Here is a 21,433-nt window from a genome sequence, read left to right as displayed (position 1 = left end):
AAATATTAACTATGCAATAATAGGGTCGGTTCTAGGCTGAAAGGCCACCCCAAAAAATGGCAGGGCAAAATAATACTGATAGACTAATTTCACTGAGCATATGGGATAGACGGCAAACAAGACGGTGCACACTGGAAAAGAGATTTTCTAGTGTTTTGAGGAGATGGAAATTAACATCCTATTAATCGAATAGCAGGAGATGAATTTCCACAATTCAATCATGAGATCTCAGGCAGGGCCGAACTCAACATTATTACATTTCGTACAAATTGACGTGCCACATGAAACAAGCAAAAAAATACACAAGATGTTGAAACTAAAAACCTACGATTTTGTTGTCGCACTATATCTGAGGGGCACCCTATATAAAATTATGTATATTGAGTTTAATAATTCTCTGTATAACTAGAATATCTTTTTACTCCGATGTAATCTAGGATATTATTTGCCATGTATTGATAAAAATGGACGTAATGGGATTATCCTGTTTGTAAAAGTTCTCATGCATAAGAGCGACTTTGTGTGGTAAGCATTGAGTACGACCACACCAATAAACAGTTAAATTTCGAGTATCCAAATTCACTCATTTTTGGCTCGTGCTTCCAAGGACACTTTTCACTATCAACTTGTTGGTTTTGAGCAAGTCACCACATGATCTAAGATGAATGTTATTCTTGTAGGATTCCTTAACTACTAGTCACAAGGATCACCACTGTAATTCCCTATGCGCATGCGTTGGACTTGACATGTGACGGAATTTTGCTGACCAAGCGCAAGGGTTTTCATAATCATGGAGAAAAAAATATATATTCATCCTTCTAGAAGATAAGGCGACTTGTAGTGAAAGGCTACTGCACACTTGTGGAATGTATTGGAAGATATTTATGGCCCAATCTTTACTTGCTCATATCTCGCTCAAATATTTAAGAATGGGTCATCATTTTAGCTTCCGAGGATATCAAACAGTTTGATCTTGTTAGTGGACACGCGTGGATGTGTTTGCTACCTAGTATTTCATTCTACTTCATTCTCAAGTTAGTCATGTTCCATCGAAAAATTATTTCATAACTCTATACTTACTATTTAATTATTTTATGTACACTGTAAAGTTTTAGTAGTTTCTCAAAGAAAACAAAGAAACACTGTGAGAACGTGGACATTCCTCACTTGTACCTTCAATGCACGTTTCGTACAGAAGCATAATTTCATATTGTACATTTGTATTAATTAATACCTTAGAAAAGAACTAAATTAGTCTGATACCACATTCCATGAACTGCCTAAAATATACTATTCTTTGGCATGAGACATGATGGGTCGTAATCTGTACATGCGCGAGTACTAATCTCCTTGCCAAACAATTTCACAGGTGTCCTATAAATTGATACGTTCCAAGTCTGCACATGCACAAGCATCGATCTGCTCACCCACACAACAACCAAGCATCAACGACAATGGCGACCACCAACACCAAAGCCATAAAATCCTCTTGTGGCCTCCTTCTCATCGCAATCCTCCTAGCTATGTCTTCAAACAATGCATGTGGCGAAGACCTACCGCCTTCACCAGCATAGGCGCCGCTGTCATCCCCCGTCGGCGGACGATGCAAGTTGAGCAATGAAATTGCTCTCAAAGTGTGCGTCAACATCCGCTTGGGCAAGATGAGCCGTTTGAGAAGAACCAGTGCTGCCAGCAGATTCGTCAGACGCCGAGCACCGTAGACTATTTGTGTTCTGCCTTCACCCGAGCACGTGCCCGTGTCTATGCCAATGTCCTTGATGAAATCAATGCCATTCTCACAGTCTGTGGTAAGACTCGTGTCCATGACCAATTCTGTCTCCAACGATCAGGGTGAAACCTAGCCTCACCGATGATGCTCAATGTGTGTGCAAGAAGGCAGGCTCACACCATGAGAGGTGCATCAACACATCTACATCACCTAGAATGTATATGTTCTACCTAAATAACATGCCATACTTGCATGTACTTGTTTGGACCCGACTTAACCAGTGATACACACATGTATATCATGTCCACTGCGAGTGGTCATCTAAATAAGAATCCGCGACATCTACTTGTATTATTTGTGATGCGTTGATGGCATGCCTTTTTGTCTGCGTGGTCATGTTTTATGGATATGCCTCCTATGTGAAAATTTTCCCGAGTCGTCTAGCTCAGAAGTTCATTTTGATGCTTTTTACAAAGAATGTAGCTTGCCAGGTGAATTTGTGAGGGTAGTAGAAACTTTCCCATCACAGGCTCTAGTGCTGAAATATACGACATGCATGGCATCAAAAAGCTCAAGGATATGAATGACCAAACATGCCCTATTTCATCGGTGACTAGTTTTTTTGCCCATCAAAAACGTTGTTGCAAGAGATGGCATTAGTTCGCTCAGAAAGGCATGGTGACTACCATCCACCCAACTAATCCAAATACGCCGCTAATGAAAAAACTACATTTTCAACTAAGGGAAAAACAAACACAAACTAGCGGCAGAAAATGATTTGAGCACTCTACAATGCGCCATTTAATGACAAAACACATGTAGTGCAGTTGGTCTTAGGAAACTGCCTCATATAGAGGGTTAACATGCGAAAAGGCATAAAAAAGTTTGTTGTATCACCAAAGCCAGGATTGCATGTTTTGGCCATGCTCTATTTATTTAACTATGAGAGAGATGATCAAATACATATTCCATATTTTTCAACAACAATGCGACAAACTTGAACCATTGTCTATAGAAGGAACCTCACGTAACCATGAACTCCACGATGGTGACAAGCCATCACATCTTGCTAGACGTCGAGCATCCAATGGAGTGTGCAAATGTTTCAAACCTAGGTGCAAGATCCAACGTAACTCTGCAAAATGACCACCACTAAGACTTACTGTTTTTCCAAAACTGGAACCAACAATCCAAGCCTCTCCATCGAAAATATTAGATAAATTATAGATAAAATTTATAATCCATGATTAACTAAAAAATGGGGATCACATCAAAGTTTATGTTCCTAGGATACCAAGTCGCCTTCATCCTCATTCCGGCACTCAACAAGCGAGAGTGATGTTGCCGCTTAGTTAGTTTTCTATATATCAATACATTTCTATGACAGGGATGGGGTTGATAAATTTAGTTGATGGAAATTGTAAGTATGCAACAATAGGGTCGGTTCTACGCATCAAGGCCACCCCAAAAAATGGCAGGGCAAAATAATACTTGCAGACTAATTTCACTCAGCATATGGGATAGACGGCAAACAAGACGGTGCACGCTGAAAAGGAGATTTTCTAGTCTCTTCAGGAGAAGGAAATTAACATTCAATTTATCGAATAGCGGGAGATGAATTTATATAGTTCAATCATGAGATCGCAGGTAGGGCCGAACTCGACGTTTTTACATTTCGTACAAAATGACGTGCCATATGAAACAAACAAAAAATACACAAGATCTTGAAACTAAAAACCTACGATTCTATTGATGCAATATATGTGAGGGGCACCCTATATAAAATCATGTATATTGAGTTTACTAATTCTCTGTATAACTATAAGATTTTTTACTTCGGTGTAATCTAGGATAATCTTTGCGATGTATTGATAAAAATGGACATAATGGGATTATCCGGTTTGTAAAAGTTCTCATGCATATGAGAAACTTTGTATGGTAAGCATTGAGTATGACTTCACCAATAAACAATTAAATTTTGGGTAACCAAATTCACTCAGTTTTTGGCTCGTGCTTCCAAGGACACTTTTCACTATCAACTTGTTGGTTTTGAGAAAGTCACCACATGTTCTAAGATGAATGTTATTCATGTAGGAATCCTTAACTACTAGTCACAAGGATCACCACTGTAATTCCCTATGCGCATGCGTTGGACTTGACATGTGACGGAATTTTGCTGACCAAGCGCAAGGGTTTTCATAATCATGGAGAAAAAAATATATATTCATCCTTCTAGAAGATAAGGCGACTTGTAGTGAAAGGCTACTGCACACTTGTGGAATGTATTGGAAGATATTTATGGTCCAATCTTTACACTAATAGAAAACAGGGCTATGGTCCAGGCCGGCTCGGCCCATTAGTCCCGGTTCAGTGTAGAACCGGGACCAATGTGGGCATTGGTCCCGGTTCGTGAGCCCAGGGGGCCGGCCAGGCCACGTGGGCCATTGGTCCCGGTTTGTCTGGACCTTTTGGTCCCGGTTGGTGGGACGAACCGGGACCAATGGGCCTCGCTCCTGGCCCACCACCATTGGTCCCGGTTGGTGGCATGAACCGGGACCAAAGGCTCCCCTTTAGTCCCGGTTCATGACACCAACCGGGACCAATGAGGTGCCTATATATACCCCCTCGCGCAAGAGCAGAGCACAGTGCTCTGTTTTTTCTGGCCGAGGGGGGGAGGGCTTTGTGGTGCTCTAGCTCACCTCCTATGCACATGAGGTGTTCGATGGAATGCCCGAGCCACACTACTTAAGCTTTCTCCTCTCGAAGCTCGACCTCCAAGCTTCATTTTCCTCGAGATTTGTCTAGATTTAGCGGTCCGTCACGCCCCGTCCCCGTCTTCACCGCCGTCGGTCACCCACGCCAAACTCATCGTCGACACCACCGTGGTGAGCCTCTTGTTCTTATCTTCTTTCTGAAAGGAAAAATATTCTTACTTGTATGTTTAGATAGATACTTGTATCATTTTCTTACATTTATTATTGCATCTTATATAGTGCGATGGTTTTGGTATCCGCCCCCGTCGGCCCTCGTCCTGTCTATGATTCGGATTTGGTATGTATATTATCTTTATAACTATTGGTTCATTTATTGTTTATGAAAATTATGCCGACCAACGTGACATAGATTTTATTTATCTAGGATGTATGTGAATCGGAAATGCCAACCGACCCTATTGTCGAGAGGTTAAATTTAGTTGAAGAAGAAAACAATTTGTTGAAGGAAAAAATAAAAAAAATTGAGGAGGAGAAGATGATATTGGAGTTGCATGTTGCGGATGTCGTCGATGATCACAAGATCAAGATGGATGCAACGCGCTTGAATATTAGAAAGATCAGAAAATATGCCATTCATACCGAGGCTTGGTATCATTATGCCGTTGGATCAATTGTTACCTTGGTTGCGATTATGATCGCATTTGTTTTCGCATTGAAATGTTTTACATAGTTTCAATGTATGGTTTAATTAATTAGATGCTCTGGAGAGCTATATGTTGTTAGATGAGAACTATGTATGCACTTTGGTTTTAATGTGATGATGAACTTCTATTAATTTGGACACTTAATTATATATAATGTAGGTAGATGAACCGGCAATGGATGTACAGTGACAGACACACCCGCGAGTACATTAAGGGCGTGCATGAGTTTCTCGATGCGGCTGAGGCAAACAAGCAGAATGGTTTTATGTGTTGTCCATGCACTGAATGTGGGAATACGAGGTCTTACTCTAACCGGAAAATCCTTCACTCCCACCTGCTTTACAAGGGTTTCATGCCACACTATAATGTTTGGACGAGGCACGGAGAAATAGGGGTTATGATGGAAGACGGCGAAGAAGAAGAGTACGATGACAACTATGTGCCCCCTCATACGGTGATGCTGCAACGGGGGGAGCTGGTGAAGATCAAGAGGAACCAGACGATGTGCCCAATGATGCTGCCACGGGTGAAGCTGCTGAAGATCAAGAGGAACCAGACGATGTGCCCGATGATGATGATCTCCGCCGGGTCATTGTCGATGCAAGGACGCAATGCATTAGTCAAAAGGAGAAGCTGAAGTTCGATCGCATGTTAGAGGATCACAAAAAAGGGTTATACCCCAATTGCGAAGATGGCAACACAAAGCTCGGTACCGTACTGGAATTGCTGCAGTGGAAGGCAGAGAATGCAGTGGCTGACAAAGGATTTGAGAAGCTACTGAAAATATTGAAGAAGAAGCTTCCAAAGGATAACGAATTGCCCGACAGTACATACGCAGCAAAGAAGGTCGTATGCCCTCTAGGATTGGAGGTGGAGAAGATACATGCATGCCCTAATGACTGCATCCTCTACCGCGGTGCATACAAGGATCTGAACGCATGCCCGGTATGCGGTGCGTTGTGGTATAAGATCAGACGAGATGACCCTGGTGATGTTGACGGCGAGCCCCTCGGGAAGAGGGTTCCGGCGAAGGTGATGTGGTATGCTCCTATAATACCACGGTTGAAACGTCTGTTCAGAAACGAAGAGCATGCTAAGTTGATGCGATGGCATAGTGAGAACTGAAAGAAAGATGGGAAGTTGAGAGCACCCGCTGACGGGTCGCAGTGGAGAAAAATCGAGAGAAAGTACTGGGATGAGTTTGCAAAGGACCCAAGGAATGTATGGTTTGCTTTAAGCGCGGATGTCATTAATCCTTTCGGGGAGCAGAGCAGCAATCACAGCACCTGGCCCGTGACTCTATGTATGTATAACCTTCCTCCTTGGATGTGCATGAAGCGGAAGTTCATTATGATGCCAGTTCTCATCCAAGGCCCTAAGCAACCCGGCAACGAAATTGATGTGTACCTAAGGCCATTAGTTGAAGAACTTTTACAGCTGTGGAATGGAAACGGTGTACGTACATGGGATGAGCACAGACAGGAGGAATTTAACCTTAAGGCGTTGCTGTTCGTGACCATCAACGATTGGCCCGCTCTCAGTAACCTTTCAGGACAGACAAACAAAGGATACCACGCATGCACGCACTGTTTAGATGACACTGAAAGTATATACCTGGACAAATGTAGGAAGAATGTGTACTTGGGCCATCATCGATTTCTTTCGACCAACCATCAATGTCGAAAGAAAGGCAAGCATTTCAAAGGCGAGGCAGATCACCGGAAGAAGCCCGCCATGCGCACCGGTGATCACGTGCTTGCTATGGTCAATGATTTACACTACATAATCTTTGGAAAGGGTCCCAGTGGACTAGCTGTTCCGAATGACGCTGAGGGACACGCACCCATGTGGAAGAAGAAATCTATATTTTGGGACCTACCCTACTGGAAAGACCTAGAGGTCCGCTCCTCAATCGACGTGATGCACGTGACGAAGAACCTTTGCGTGAACCTGCTAGGCTTCTTGGGCGTGTATGGGAAGACAAAAGATACACCTGAGGCACGAGAGGACCTGCAACGTTTGCACGAAAAAGACGGCATGCCTCCGAAGCAGTATAAAGGTCCTGCCAGCTACGCTCTTACGAAAGAAGAGAAAGAAATCTTCTTTGAATGCCTGCTCAGTATGAAGGTCACGACTGGCTTCTCGTCGAATATAAAGGGAATAATAAATATGCCAGAGAAAAAGTTTCAGAACCTAAAGTCTCATGACTGCCACGTGATTATGACGCAACTGCTTTCGGTTGCATTGAGGGGGCTTCTACCAAACGTCTGATTAGCCATTGTGAAGCTATGTGCATTCCTCAATGCAATCTCTCAGAAGGTGATCGATCCAGAAATCATACCAAGGCTAAGGAGTGATGTGGCGCAATGTCTTGTCAGTTTCGAGCTGGTGTTCCCACCATCCTTCTTCAATATCATGACGCACATCCTAGTTCATCTAGTCGACGAGATTGTCATCCTGGGGCCCGTATTTCTACACAATATGTTCCCCTTTGAGAGGTTCATGGGAGTCCTAAAGAAATATGTCTATAACCGCGCTAGGCCAGAAGGAAGCATCTCCATGGGCCATCAAACAGAGGATGTTATCGGGTTTTGTGTTGACTTCATTCCTGGCCTTAACAAGATAGGTCTCCCTAAATCGCGGTATGAGGAGAGACTGACTGGAAAAGGCACTCTTGGAAGAGACTCAATAATATGCAGGGACGGATATTCTTGGTCTCAAGCACACGACACAGTTCTACAGAACTCTACCTTGGTGACCCCGTATGTCGATGAACACAAGAACAGTCTGCGCTCCAAACACCTGGAGCAGTGCGACAACTGGATTACATGTGAACACATCAGGACTTTCAGCAGTTGGTTGGAAACACGTCTCAGAGGTGACAACACTATTTGTGATGAGTTGTACTTGTTGTCCAGGGGACCATCTTTGACTGTATTGACTTACAAAGGATACGAGATAAATGGGAATACATTTTACACGATCGCCCAAGATCAAAAGAGCACCAACCAAAACAACGGTGTCCGCTTTGATGCAGCAACCGAGAGCGGAAAGGACACATATTATGGTTACATAGTGGACATATGGGAACTTGACTACAGACCTGATTTTATGGTCCCTTTGTTTAAGTGCAAATGGGTCAATCTGTTAGGCGGCAGGGTACAGGTAGACCCACAGTACGGAATGACAATAGTGGATCTGAAAAATCTTGGGTACACTGACGAACCGTTCGTCCTAGCCAATGATGTGGCACAGGTTATCTATGTGAAGGACATGTCTACCAAACTGAGAAAAAGAAAAGATAAGGAAGCGAATACATCATACGATGAGCCAAAGCGCCACATAGTTCTTTCAGGAAAAAGGGACATCCTGGGAGTGGACGGCAAGACAGACATGTCTGAAGATTATGAAAAGTTTCATGAAATTTCTCCCTTCAATGTCAAGGCTGACCCAAGCATCCTGATAAACAATGAAGATTATCCATGGTTACGATGCAATAAGCAAATGACACAAGCGAAGAAAAAGTGAAGACTTTCTCCCGTAACTATTATGATCATACCATGCCAAATTTGTAACAGACGAACATGCTACCATTGTCCGTTTTGTACATGCACATGCTATGTGGGTGAAATTATGATACCATCCCAACTTTCAACTTTTTCAGAGTTCATTTGAAATGCTTTCATGTCTTATGGTTTGAAACTTTGATACTTCGAAAGTGATTGTCCATTTTGTACACGAAGTGCATCAAGTTTTTGTCGTAACCCTCTCTACTTTTTGGAACATGCTATGTGGGTGAAATGATGATACCATGCCAACTTTCAACCTTTTCAGAGTTCATTTTGAAATGCTTTCCAATTTCAGAGTCATTTAGCTCAAAGAATGAATTAATAGCAAACAGAATAAACTACAAAACTTTTATGACAATAAAAACAATCAATTAAAATATTATGTTATGATCAACTAAAATAAAACTATAATATTCTTCAATAGCAAAAAGAATATAATTTTTGTGACCTAAAATCAAACTATAAGTATTTAATTGTAAGTATAAATAAAAAATAAATAGCAAAGAAGAAAAAAATTCTAATTTTATAGTAAAGTTATTCATAAACTAGTGATTCACACAAATTTTAAAAAATTCAAATTTAAACTATTTAAAATTTAAAACTAATGGCACTAACAGAAAGTTTATAATTTTTGTGACCTAAAAGCAAAAAGAAATCACTAAAAAACTGTAATTATTTAGTTGTAAGTAGAAATAAAAAATAAATAGAAAAAAAATCTATTTTTATAGTAAAGTTATTCATAAACTAGTGATTCACACAAATTTTTAAAAATTCAAATTTAAACTATTTAAAATTTAAAACTAATGGCACTAACAGAAAGTTTATAATTTTTGTGACCTAAAAGCAAAAAGAAATCACCAAAAAATTGTAAGTATTTAGTTTTAAGTAGAAATAAAAAAATAAAAAACCAAAAAAATATAGAAATAAAAAAGAAAAAACCAAAAAATGCCTCCTATTGGGCCTTCACGGCCTGAATACGACTAGAAACCCTACATGGGCCAGGATTCAGGCCCGCAGAAGGCCCAATAGGCCCACAGGCAGTAGCAAGTTTAGGCCCGAAAGCCTGCATTAGAGAGGAGCTCGAATGGGTAGGAACACCAGCGCTTATAAACCAGTGCCGGCGCCCTTCAGCTAGCGATGTGGGACTAAACTTTTGGGCTCGGGGCAGCAAAGGCCATTGGTCCCGGTTGGTGGCACCAACCGGGACTAAAGGAGGCATTGGTCCCGGTTCGTGGCACCAACCGTGACCAATGCCCCCCTTTAGTCCCGGTTGGTTCCACCAACCGGGACCAAAGGCCGCCGCTTCCCGCCCTTTGGGCTGCTGAAAATTGGCCTTTGGTCCCGGATCGTGGCACCAACCGGGACTAAAGGGGGCATTAGTCCCGGTTTGTGCCACCAACCGGGACCAATGCTCCATCTATATAAGCCACACTTGTGAAAATTTTGGTTCAGTTTCTTCGATCCCGCCCCGACGTCGCCGTCAGGCTGCCCCTGTGCTTACCTCGCTGTCGCCGCCGTTGCCCCTGCCCCGCCCCCGAGCGCGCCCTGCCTCGCCGTCATCGCCGGCCGCCCGTCCACCGCCCCCGAGCACCCCCTACGCCGCCGAGCCCATCTGCCGCCCCCGAGCACCCCCTGCGCCCCCGAGCCCGTCCGCTGCCGCCGAGCGCGCCCCACCGTCGCCCTCGCCCTCGCCGACCCCGAGCCCGTCCTCATCGTCATCGCCCCCGACACTGGCCGCCCGCGTCTCCTCCCCGATCCCTCCGGGAGAGGTAGCTACCGCCCCATCCTCCCCCCTTCCTTCCTTCCCTGCTCCTTAATTTGCAAAATATTGATATCATGTAGATGTATGTATGTATGTATGTATGAGTTGGGGAGAAAGTTTATAATTTTTGTTCATATATACTGTACATGTATGTATGATGAATTTTGATATTTTTTTGCTCATATATAATGTAGATGTATATGTATGTATGGAATGATATTGATGGATGTATGTATATAGAACATTCGTAGAAAAAAATGTCCCCCTCCGGTTCACTCGGGAACACTAACTATCTCGGAGAAAAAAATGTTATCGGGGAAAAAAAATTATCGGGGTCGAGGGTCGTCGAACATGAGAGGAAGAAGAGGATAAAAAAGAAGAGGAAGAAGAAAAAAAAAAGAGGAGAAGAAAGAATAGAGGAGCTTCTCCTCTATTCTTTCTTCTCCTCTTTTTTTTCTTCTTCTTCATCTTTCTTTTATCGGGAGGGGTCGACGGTCGCCTAGGGGTCGAGGGTGGGGGGGGTCGAGAACGTCGGACATTCATGAGAGAGGCGAGGAAGAAGGGGAAGAAGAGGGAGAAGAAGAGGAGAGGAAGAAGAGGACGTCTTCTCCTCTATTCTTTCTTCTCTTCTTTTTTCTTCTTCTTCTTCCTTTTTATTTTATCGGGAACGAGGGTCGTCAAGAGGTCGAGGAGCGGTAGAGGAGAAACCCTAAATAGAAAGTATCGTCGGTGTGAGATACATGTACCATCGGTGTCGGACACTACACCCACATCCCACAAGTGGCGCGGGCTTCGACGCCCACGTCACTTGTGGGACGTGGATGTAGTGTCCGACACCGAAGGCCACATGTATCTCACACCCACGATACTTGCTAGCTATTTAGGGTTTCCTCTACCGAAAAGAAGAGGAGAAATAAATAAGAAGAAGAAAAAAGAAGAAAAAGAAGAGGAGAAGAAGAAAGGAATAGAGGAGAAGAAGAGAAAAATAGAATATATATTCTATTTTCTCTTTTCTCCTCTATTCCTTTCTTCTTCTCCTCTTTTTTTTTCTTCTTTTTTTTCTTCGACACGTGGGGGGGTCGAGAACGCCGGACATTCATGAGAGAGGCGAGGAAGAAGGGGAAGAAGAGGGAGAAGAAGAGGAGAGGAAGAAGAGGAAGTCTTCTCCTCTATTCTTTCTTCTCTTCTTTTTTCTTCTTCTTCTTCCTCTTTATTTTATCAGGAACGAGGGTCGTCGAGAGGTCGAGGAGCGGTAGAGGAGAAACCATAAATAGAAAGTATCGTCGGTGTGAGATACATGTATCGTCGGTGTCGGACACTACACCCACATCCCACAAGTGGCGTGGGCTTCGACGCCCACGTCACTTGTGGGACGTGGATGTAGTGTCCGACACTGAAGGCCACATGTATCTCACACCCATGATACTTGCTAGCTATTTAGGGTTTCCTCTACCGAAAAGAAGAGGAGAAATAAATAAGAAGAAGAAAAAAGAAGAAAAAGAAGAGGAGAAGAAGAAAGGAATAGTGGAGAAGAAGAGAAAATAGAATATATTCTATTTTCTCTTCTTCTCCACTATTCCTTTCTTCTTCTCCTCTTCTTTTTCTTCTTTTTTCTTCTTCTTCTTCTTCTTCTTCTTCTTCTTCTTATTCTTATTAGCCGGAAGTAGAGAGAGGTTTCCTAGTGTCAAAGTATTAAAGAAATCCATGCCTTCATCATTAGCCGGAAGTAACCAGGGCATGTTGGTACGAAGTTCTGCAAAGTTGTTCTGGAATGGAGTCCCGGATAGAATAATCCGCCTTTTGGTACGAATTCAGCAAAGGCCTCCCAAATAGCAATATTCGGAAGGCTCTTGCTGAACTTTGTACCAAAAAGCGAATTATCCTATCTGGGACTCCGTTCCAGAACAACTTTGAAGAGCTTCATACCATCATGCACATGTTACTTTCGCCTAATGATGAAGACATGGTTTTGTTGAATCCCTTGACACTAGGCAACCTCCCGACCCCTCGGCGATCCTATCGAACATGAGAGGAAGAAGAGGATAAAAAAGAAGAGGAAGAAGAAAAATAAGAGGAGAAGAAAGAATAGAGGAGACTTCTCCTCTATTCTTTCTTCTCCTCTTATTTTTCTTCTTCTTCCTCTTTTTTTTATCGGGAACGAGGGTCGTCGAGGGACATAGATGTAGTGTCGTCGTTGTCGATATATACCCCCTCCCGATAGCTTACTATGATTAGGTAGCTAGTTCTACGGTTGGCACTAATATATCCATCTGTCATGTTTGAATAATAATTTCCATGTTGTAAATATTTGTACAAACTAGGGACACCGCCCTAGACGAAGCAATAAAAGAAGCGTTGTTGAGGGACATAATCGCAGAAGGAAGTGATGCCATCTCGTTGTTTCTCAACGAAACCGATGGTCTGGAAGGAGAGGGTGAACAAGCTGGCTACGGTGACCTAATGCCGGTGCAAGAAGAAGAACACGAGGACGGCTCCGGTGACCCAATGCCGGTGCAAGAAGGAGACCGTGATGACGGCTCCGGTGACCGAACCGAGTCCGGCCAGGTATATATATTAGTTAAGCCTATGCTAACTAGCTGATTGATGCATTCATTGTTTTGGTATGTACACATATTAATTAAGTCTTTGTTCTTTTTTCTAGCCCTCCGAATCGAGCACAACTTTGGTAAAGAGACGAGGCCCGAAGAAAAAGTTGAGCTCGGATGAAAAGTTTGAGATCATAGCAATCGCGCTTGACGGCCAACCTATTGAACCCCTCCGGACAAAGAGCGCATTTGTTGCTCAGTGCGGGGTTCTGGTTAGGGACAAGATCCCGATAAGCATCCAGCAATGGTTTAAGCCGGCTACAGAAGACCCTGAGGTGTCTTATGTCAATGATATGCAGAAAAATGATCTTTGGACTGAGCTGAAGTCAAATTTCACCCTACCGCCTGAGGATAATCCAGAGAACCCAGTTAAAGAGAAATTAATCAAGTCTTTTGCTCTGAAGAGGATGGCAGAACTATTCAGGAGGTGGAAGAAAGAGCTGAATAAGTTTGTCGAAAATAATGAGACACCAGAATTCAAGGGCAGATATGAGAAGATCAGAGATCACTGGCCCGCATTTGTGGCCCACAAGACATCAGAAAAGAGTAAGAAGATGTCGGCGACAAACAAGCAAAATGTTGCGAAGAAGAAGCTTCACCATCGCACGGGGTCAGATGGCTACCTCGTAGCCCGGCCTAAGTGGTCCAAGACTGAGAATGATCTGTTTCATAAAGGGATCGAATCAGAGATAATTAACTGGCCAGACCGTTGCCGGACTTGGTTCTTCGGGGCTGGCAGAACACTGGACCCTGTAATAGGGAAGTGCATTTGGACGAACGATCAAATGGACATACCAGTCAGTAAGCTTAAGCAGTATATCGAAGCAGCGCAGGAAGGGACGTTCTTTCCAGACAGAGAGTACGACGAGCTCACAATGGCCCTCGGGAATCCTGAGCACCCTGGACGGACACAAGGCACGCCAGGCTCCATTCCGTGGAAGGTTGGGTTTCCGGACGCAGGCGGTTACAAATCCCATGAGAGGAGGAAAAAAGTGCAGCAGACCAAATACAGGCACTGCAAGCAAGGGTAGACGCGATAGAGGAATGAGAAGCAAATCGCAGCAAACGTACTGCCGAAGCCTCCCCCGAAGCTACCCCGCCATCTCAGCGCAGAAGCAGCATGGCTTCCACCGAGCTGCTTCAGCTGGAGCATGCCTTGACGGCTCCTGCCAGCTATCCCGTGGATGCTATAACAGAGTCTCAAAATTGCCACCTTATGACGCAATGGATGAATTTGAAGGTCAAGGCGGCTGTTGGCTCTGTTTATCCTACTGAACCCGGCGCAACTTTTCACTGCCGGCCGATTCCAGAAGGATATGCTAGGGTGATGGTGGATGAGATAACGGAGGGATTTGAGGACCTCCAGCTTGACCACCCTACCGGTGAAGGGGAGACTCGGCTGGGGTCTGCTCTGAAGACTCCATGCCTATGGCGGAAGGAGCTCATCAACCTTCCGAACTGGACGCCACCGCCTCCTCCTCCTCCTCCGGCGAGTCAGGGCACTCCGCCTCCACCGCCTCCTCCTACGGCGAGTGACGATCAGGGCCCTCGGCCGGCTCCTTCTCCGGCGCGTGGCGGCACTCCGCCTCCTTCTCCGCCTGTGCCGACGCGCCCGAGCAGCCAGCCTCCTCCTTCTCCGCCTCGTCAGCAAGGGCGGAAGAGACCTGCCGCCGCTCCAGCTGCTCCGGTGCGTCGGTAGTCCTTCTCCTCCGCCTCTTAAGCAAGTAAAGAAGACAACCGCTCCGTCTGCTCGGTCGGCGTCTAGCAGTACAACCAGAGGCGGGAGGACATACAGATTCGGTCCTTCTCTGAAGACTCCAGAGAAGTTACCATATGAGAGGACCCTGGAGGAGAACGCCGAGATCGCGCGAGAAGAAGTGAGGAACTTCTTTGAAGGGGTGAAAGCAAAGAAACATCCACCTCCGAAGGAGAAGGTAGATCGGGTGAAAGTGAAGCGCACTCTGGCTGCCCTGACAAAACCACCAAAGTCTGATCCGCCGAAAGGAAACTATGACCGCATTATTGGAAAGGAATTTGCTGAAGTGGAGCAGTCGGGAAGTACTGTCAGTGATCAAAGGCTGAAAGAACGACGAGCTGGGAAACAAATTGCCCAGCTCGGCGAACAAGCGAAGCAATCGTGCCCCCCGCTCAAGGTGCCTAGCCACAACGTCGATAATGATCCGAGGATGGTGCCCGGTTATAGCAATCTTGCAGATTACCTGCCCGACGAAGTACATTATGAACCCATGGAGGTGCAAATACAAAGATACGAGTACGGGAAGCCTCTCATCAAAGATGAAAGATCTCTATCAACGATGATGCGAAGATTGCATGATTGGTACTTGAAAATCTGCAGAGACTCTGGGGGGACGAGTACTTTGTATGTGAAAGTTAAAAAGGAGCATGACCTCGTTGGAATTGATCTGTTGCCTGTTCCATTTGAGGAGTTCTATCAGTTTTTCAATCAATTGGCCCTCGATAAAACAACGGTCGCCTGCTACTGTTTGTAAGTAGTACTACTTCTGTCATTAACTTTCTCTATATAGCTTAGCTCTTTCATTGCATGTATTTATAATCATCCTCACTATATTATGCAGATTGAAGATCGCCGAATTGAAGAAAAGACAAGTCGGTGATATTGGGTTCATTAACACATATCTCATAGATGCAACTGAGGTTAAACTTCATGCCGCAGCTACCGAGGCCAACTTGCTACGATCGTTCATAATAAATCAAAACAAAGATATAATACTCTTTCCTTACAACTTCAGGTGAGTGTTACTGTCTTGTGCGTATTCGGTTTCCCTTATATATTAGTCAAGGTTATAGTAATGTAATTCATGAGTTATGCATGTGTGTGCAGTTTCCACTATATTCTCCTAGAGATTAAGCTTGAGCAGGGAGTAGTAACCGTCTTGGACTCTAAACGAAAAGATCCCAAGGAGTATGCGGACATGACTGAAATCCTCAAGAAGTAAGTTAAATTGATCATTATCCACCATATCAGCAACTTTGTTCATTTCCTGATATCAAGTAATTGTTTTCTTTGTCCGGCAGGGTTTGGAGAAAATTCACCAAAACAGTTCCGGGACTACCGAAGGAGCTGAAATTTAGACACCCGAAAGTAAGTACTATAGTAGCATGTTCCGCGCATCTCCTAGTGATTCAAGCGCTAGTTTCATCAATACCATTTAGCATTCTTGCTTATCAGTTTGATTGACCTCTATTTCTTGTAAAGTGGTTGTGGCAGGAACAAGGGAATGATTTCTGTGGATACTACATCTGCGAGTCCATCCACCACACGACCTGTGAGCGGGGCGGGTACTCTAACGAACAATATGAAGTACGTAAATAACAACATTCACAATTTTATTTTATTACCATAATTTGTGTTGAGTTTCATTCATTTATATATATATATATATATATATATATATATATATATATATATATATATATATATATATATATGTATGTATTGACCCCCTTCTTCATATTAGATGTTTCGGAAGCGGGATGAACTCCTAGCACCAGCTCGCATGCGAGCAATTCAAGGGGAATTGGCGGCATTCTTTCTTGACCACGTGATCCCTGAAGACGGAGAATTCTATGTGGACCCTGAGTCCGTATGATTATATTTGTAAGAGATAATTATTGTATATATGTAGCCGGTAGTGTCAGATAGATATACGAGAACTTGTTGTTCGACCAATCTCTCGGAGAAGGAGAGGTGGTCGATATCACTTCTCTCTGTATATATGCATATATGTTCATGACGATCTTCTGTTTCCTTCGTTTGCTTACTAGCTAGCTAGCGTGTCTAGTCCTCTCTATATACGTATGTATAGTACGTAGCGTCGACCAAGCACGGACATAACAGAGGACACTTCTCTCTATTAATTATAACTAGCTAACACAATATATGAAACACCTAAATTAACCCCCCAAAACCCCCAACCCCCCCCCCCCTCAAAAAAAACAAAAACCCCAGCCATAGAAGTGCTGACGCGTGGATGCCTATTGGTCCCGGTTGGTGCCACCAACCGGGACCAAAGGGTCTCCTGACTGGGCTCTGCGCACTGCCCACGTGGAGGGCCTTTAGTCCCGGTTCTGGATTGAACCGGGACTAAAGGGGGGAGGTATTAGTACCGACACTTTAGTCCCGGTTCCGGAACCGGGACTAAAGGCCCTTACGAATCGGGACTACAGGCCCTTTTTCTACCAGTGTTACTTGCTCATATCCCGCTCAAATATTTAAGAATGGGTCCTCATTTTAGCTTCCGACGATATCAAACAGTTTCATCTTGTTAGTGGACATGCCTGGATGTGTTTGCTACCTAGTAGGTCATTCTACTTCATTCTCAAGTTAGGCATGTTCCATCAAAAAATTATGTCATAACTCTACACTTATTATTTATTTATTTTTATATACACATGTAACATCCCAATTTTCTATTTGGATGTTAATCATTAGGTCATCATATGCATCCAGATTTTGAGCATTTTGAATTGGTTTATTTGGACATTTTGATCCTAGAGACCTTAAGCAACTCAAGTACCGTATGAGAGGGTTGGAGGCTTTCATAAAATTCCATTTTGAATTTTTTTTTAAATTGGTAAATTGGATCAAGGTGATTTTTATTTGAAATTATTTTTCCCAATATTTCAAAATAAATAAAATAATGAGAGAAGATAATATGACGTCTTCATAATAGAGGAAATAATGGAAATTTAATTATTGAATAAAAAGATATTTTTTTATTTGAGATTTTTATTCGTTTAAATTAGGAAAAAATGCATTCTTGAAAATTGCATTATAGCCCAGAAAAATTTTCACGTTGTCCTAAATATTAGGAGAGGACCGTGATTTTTTTGGGGATTTTAGGATTTTTATTTATTTTGGATTTTGGATATTTTTTCTATGATGGAATTATTTAAAAATTATCCGAACTGGGTCGGCCCAGCTAGCGCCAGGCCATGGCCCAGCTCCCCACCGCCTCGTCTCCGTCCCCGGACGGAATCCCACACGCCGCCGTCGCTTGAGTCCGGCGCGGAATCCTCCTCCCCGCCGCCTTGCCCCTTCCCCAAGCACCACCCCTCGGCCCCCTTTATATAGGGCCGAGGCCCGGCCTCTCCTCCCCCACAGAGCCGCCCCGCCGCCCAAGCCGCCGCCTGCGCCGCCCAAGCCGCCGTAGCCGCCGTCCCGCTGCCGCGCCACCTCGCCCCACTCGCTGGAGTACGCCACCGCCGCCGGTTTTCCTTCCCCCGAACCGGTATAAACCGAAAAGACCCGACTGGTTTTTTTCAAAAAAAAGTTTGGTTTTATTCTTTTAGATCAGTTTAATTTTTAGGTTTTGTTAAAAAGTGAACGTTCACCCGATTCGTTCGGTTAACGAAGGAATTCGTTCATTAGTTTCTGTTAGCGAACATTCGTTCGTCAGGTTTTTCTTTTTATTTTAACTATCGGCCAAGGACCTATCCATAATTATTTTTATCACAAATTAGTCCCTGATCTTCAAACGCTCACTATTTTTTGCTCGCTTGTCCAAATCCAGTGCAACCAACGCCAAAATCTTCGTCTTGTTCCCCTCTGTCCAGATAAACAACTTAAACATGATTTTGGAAATTTAAAATTTGGTTTCAAGCTGATTTGAATTCAAACTTTTTTTATCGTACTTTGTGTTTCGTAACTCCGATTCGATTAATTCTTTTTGCAAATCGAAGCTCTTCACTTGAACTTTCTGTTTAGATCTTTTCTTTTGGTTTTACTTTTGTATCTTATGCTTGAGTGCTTATGTATGCTATTGTTTGTTCATCATAGAGTTTCCGGAGTACGAGGCTTGCTACTACGGATCTCTAGGATTTTCCGATCGTCTGCAAGGCAAGTAACACTTTGATCATACTGACAGGGCAAAATAATACTGACAGACTAATTTCACTCAGCATATGGGATAGACGGCAAACAAGACGGTGCACACTGAAAAGGAGATTTTCTAGTGTTTTGAGGAGAAGGAAATTAACATTCAATTAATCAAATAGCCGGAGATGAATTTCTACAATTCAATCATGAGATCTTAGGCAGGGCCGAACTTGACGTTATTACATTTCGTATAACATGACGTGCCACATGAAACAAGCAAAAAATACACAAGATGTTGAAACTAAAAACCTACGATTTTGGTGTCGCACTATATGTGAGGGACACCCTATATAAAATCATGTACATTGAGTTTACTAATTCTCTTTATAACGAGAAGATTGTTTTACTCCAATGTAATCTAGGATATTCTTTGCCATGTATTGATAAAAATTGACATAATGGGATTATCTGGTTTGTAAAACTTCTCCTGCATATGAGCGACTTTGTGTGGTAAGCATTGAGTACGACTACACCAATAAACAGTTAAATTTCGGGTATCGACATTCACTCAGTTTTTGGCTCGTGCTTCCAAGGACACTTTTCACTATCAACTTGTTGGTTTTGAGCAAGTCACCACATGATCTAAATAAGATGAATGTTATTCATGTAGGATTCCTTATCAACTAGTCACAACGATCACTACTGTAATTCCCTATGTGCATGTGTTGGACTTGATGTGTGACTGAATTCTGCTGACCAAGCGCAAGGGTTTTCATAATCATGGAGAAAAGAAATATATATTCAACCTTCAAGAAGATAAGGCGACTTGTAGTGAAAGGCTACTGCACACTTGTGGAATGTATTGAAAGATATTTATACCCCAATCTTTACTTGCTCATATCCCGCTCAAATATTTAAGAATGGGTTCTCATTTTAGCTTCCGAGGATATCAAACAGTTTGATCTTGTTAGTGGATACGTATGAAGGTGTTTGCTACCTAGTAGTTCATTCTACTTCATACTCAAGTTAGGCATGTTGCATCAAAAAATTATGCCAAAACTCTATACTTATTATTTATTTATTTTTATATACACCGTAAAGTTTTAGATAGTTTCTCAAAGAAAATCACGAAAAACTATGAGAATGTGGACATTCCTCACTTGTACCTTCAATGCACATTTGGTACAGAAGCATAATTTCTTATTGTACGGTTGTATTAACTAAGATCTTAGAAAAGAACTAAATTAGTCTGATATCACAATCCGTGGACTGCCTAAAATATACTATTATTTGGCATGAGACATGATGGGCTGTAATATGTACATGCGCGAGTACTAATCGCCTTGCCAAACAATTTCACAGGCGTCCTATAAATTGATACATTCCAAGTCTGCACATGAACAAGCATCCATCCGCTCACCCACAGAACAAGCAAGCATCTACGACAATGGCAACCACCAACACCAAACCCATAAAACCCTCTTGTGGCCTCCTTCTCATTGCAATCCTCCTAGCTATGTCTTCAGACAATGCACGTGGCGACGACCTACCGCCTTCACCAGCACAGGCGCCGCCGCCATCCCCAGTCGGTGGACGGTGCAAGTTGAGCGATGAAATTGCTCTCAAAGTGTGCGTGAACGTCCGCTTGGGCAAGATGAGCCTGTTTGAGAAGAACCAGTGCTGCCGGCAGATTCGTCAGACGCCAAACGCCGCGGACTTTTTGTGTTCCGCCTTCACCCGAGCACGCGCTCGTGTCTATGGCAATGTCCTTGATGAAATCAATGCCATTCTCACAGTCTGTGGTAAGGCTCGTGTCCACAAGCAATTCTGTCTCCAAGGATCTGGGTGAACATCTAGCCTCACCGATGACGCTCAACGTGTGCAAGCAGGCAGGCTCACACCATGAGAGGTGCATCAACACATGTACATCACCTAGAATGTATATGTTCTACCTAAATAACCTGCCATACTAGCATGTACTGGTTTGGACCCGACTTAACCAGTGATACACATGTATATCATGTCCACTGCGAGTGGTCATCTAAATAAGAATCCGCGACATCTACTTGTATTATTTGTGATGCGTTCATGGCATGCCTTTTTGTCTGTGTGGTCATGTTCTATGGATATGCCTCCTATATGAAAATTTTCCCGACTCGTCTAGCTCAAAAGTTCATTTTGAAGCTTTTTACTCACAACATAGCTTGCCAAGTGAATTTGTGAGGGTAGTAGAAACTTTCCCATCACAGGCTCTAGTGCTGAAATATACGACATGCATGGCATCAAAAAGCTCAAGGATATGAATGACCACACATGCCCTATTTCATCGGTGACTAGTTTTTTTGCCCGTCAAAAACGTTGTTGCGAGAGATGGCATTAGTTCGCTCAGAAAGGCCGGTTGACATCTCTGTATAATAAGAATCACCAAAACAACATGGTGACTAGCATCCACCCAACTAATCCAAATACACTGATAATGAAAAAACTAC

This window comes from Triticum dicoccoides, chromosome 2A (genome assembly GCF_002162155.2).
Source record: "Triticum dicoccoides isolate Atlit2015 ecotype Zavitan chromosome 2A, WEW_v2.0, whole genome shotgun sequence".
Classification (NCBI taxonomy): Eukaryota; Viridiplantae; Streptophyta; class Magnoliopsida; order Poales; family Poaceae; genus Triticum; species Triticum dicoccoides.
The sequence above is the reverse complement of the archived record's forward strand: the minus strand, read 5'-3'. Positions refer to the sequence as shown.